This window comes from Taudactylus pleione, unplaced genomic scaffold (genome assembly GCF_031769625.1).
Source record: "Taudactylus pleione unplaced genomic scaffold, aTauple2 ptg003397l, whole genome shotgun sequence".
In the NCBI taxonomy this organism is placed as follows: Eukaryota; Metazoa; Chordata; class Amphibia; order Anura; family Myobatrachidae; genus Taudactylus; species Taudactylus pleione.
Window position 1 is genome coordinate 40,001 of NW_028287748.1, and position 2,500 is coordinate 42,500.

Genomic DNA, 2,500 nt, shown 5'->3' on the forward strand with positions numbered 1-2,500 from the left:
GGGACGCGGGGTGCCTCATCGATCGGAAGGGTGGCTCGGGGGGCGCCTCGAGCCTTCTCGCGCTGCGCCCCCCACGGATCTCTTCCTGGCTCTCTCTCTCTCTCTCTCTCGCCTCTTCGCCACCTATGAATCCGCCCGAGGAATTCCCTCGGACGTCACGGCGTCGCTGCTGCGCGCCACCTTTTGCGGGGCGCCGGCGGAATTTACCCGACCTCCTGGAACCGGGTCCCGGCACGAGGCCCTTTTTCCCGACCTCATCGGGACTTCCAGAGGTTGCAGTTCCCCTGTCTGCCGCCGGGTGGCGCTGCGCCGCAGGGAACGGATGAAGGGGAAGGGCCGTACCCCTTCGGCCCTGCCGGGAGACCTCCGGGGGCTCCCGCGCTGGCGGAAGGGGCTCTCTCCCCGGTCGCCCCTGGAGCCCTGGCACGGAACGCCTCGCTCGCAGAATCTCCCGTGCTCTCCTGGAGCCCTGGCCGGGCCGCCTCGCTCGCAGAATCTCCCGTGCTCTCCTGGAGCCCTGGCTGGGACGCCTCGCTCGCAGAATCTCCCGTGCTCTCCTGGAGCCCTGGCTGGGACGCCTCGCTCGCAGAATCTCCCGTGCTCTCCTGGAGCCCGGCCTGGGCCTCCTCGGGTGGGAGAAGGCCCCCCCGGCCAGTCGCCTCGCTTTCTCTCTCCCTCTCCTAACAATCCGCCGGAGGGTTTCCCTCACGGGTCACGCCACCGGTGCTGCGCGCCACCTTCAGCGGCGGCTTCTCCCTCTCTTCCCCGAAGCCTCGGAAGCGCAGGGCGGACGAGGGCACCCCGGTCCGACCTCATCGGGGCCTCCGCAGAGGGGAGTCGGCCTCCCGTGGACCGCCGCCCCTTGGCCTGACGGGCCCCTGGGGGGCCGGGGAGGGGGCAGGGGCGAAGGCCGGTGCCCGCCGGCACGGCGGCGCCCCCCGGTGGCCACCCGGTGGCGCTGCAGCAGCACCCCGGGAGGGCAAAAAATTGAAATAAAAAAAAATAGAGCCACCCGTGAAATTAAAACATTGGGGGGAGTAAGGTGCAGACCCGCCCCGACCCGCGGCGCCCCCCGGTGGACGCCCCGCGACGCTGCACCAGCAGCGCCCCGTGAAATTATTACTATTATTATTATTATTATTATTATTATTTTGAAAAAAATGAAAAACAGCCACCCATGAAATTAAAACACAGGGAGAGTGCACGGTGCAGGCCCGCCCCGCCGCGCGGCGCCCCCCGGTGGACGCCCCGGGGAATCGAAAAAATGAATAACAAAATGAAAATTTTTAAAGTAGCCACCCATGAAATGAAAACATAGGGAGAGAGTGCAAGGTGCAGAAACGCCCCCCCCCCACGCGGCGCCCCCCGATGGACGCCCCGGGGAATCGAAAAAATGAATAACAAAATGAAAATTTTTAAAGTAGCCACCCATGAAATGAAAACATAGGGAGAGAGTGCAAGGTGCAGAAACGCCCCCCCCCCCCCCCCCCACGCGGCGCCCCCCGATGGACGCCCCGGGAATTAAAAAATAAATAACAAAATGAAAATTTTTAAAGTAGCCACCCATGAAATGAAAACATAGGGAGAGAGTGCAAGGTGCAGGCCCGACCGAATCGTGGACGCCCCCCGGTGGACGCCCCGCGCCACTGCAGCAGCACCCCGGGAATTTTTTTTATTTTTATTTTTTTTTAAGAAATAGCCGCCCATGAAATAAAAACATAGGGGGAGTGAGGTGCAGACCCGCCCCGCGGCGCCCCCCGGTGGCCCCCCGGGAAAATGAAAAAAAAAATAAACAAATTTGAATAGCCACCCGTGAAGTAAAAACATAGCGAGAGTGAGGTGCAGACCCGCCGCGCGGCGCCCCCCGGTGGCCGCCCGGGAATTTAAAAAAAATAAATAAAAAATTACAAATTATATGCCACCCATGAAATAAAAACATAGGGGGAGTGAGGTGCAGACCCGCCCCGCCTCGCGGCGCCCCCCGGTGGCCGCCCGGGAAATGTTTAAAAAAAAAAAAAAAAATGACATAGCCACCAAATGAAATAAAAGCATAGGGTGAGTGAGGGGCAGAGTCGCGGCGCCCCCCGGTGGCCGCCCCGGGAATTAAAAAAAAAAAAAAAAATTCTATAGCCACCCATGAAATAAAAGCATAGGGTGAGCGAGGTGCAGACCCGCCCCGCCTCCCGGCGCCCCCTGGTGGCCGCCACTGGAATTTAAAAAAAAATAAATTATGTAGCCACCCATGAGACTAAAAAAAACACAGGAGGAGTGAGGTGCAGACCCGCCCCGCCTCGCGGCGCCCCCCGGTGGCCGCCTGGTAAAATAAAAAATGTAAATAAAATTGTATAGCCACCCGTGAAATAAAAACAGAGAGGGAGTGAGGTGCAGTCCCGCGGCGCCCCCCCCCCCCCCCCCCCCCGGTGGCCGCCCTGGAAAGTTTTAAAAAAAAGTAATTCTGTAGCCACCCATGAAATACAAACATAGGGAGAGTGAGGTGCGG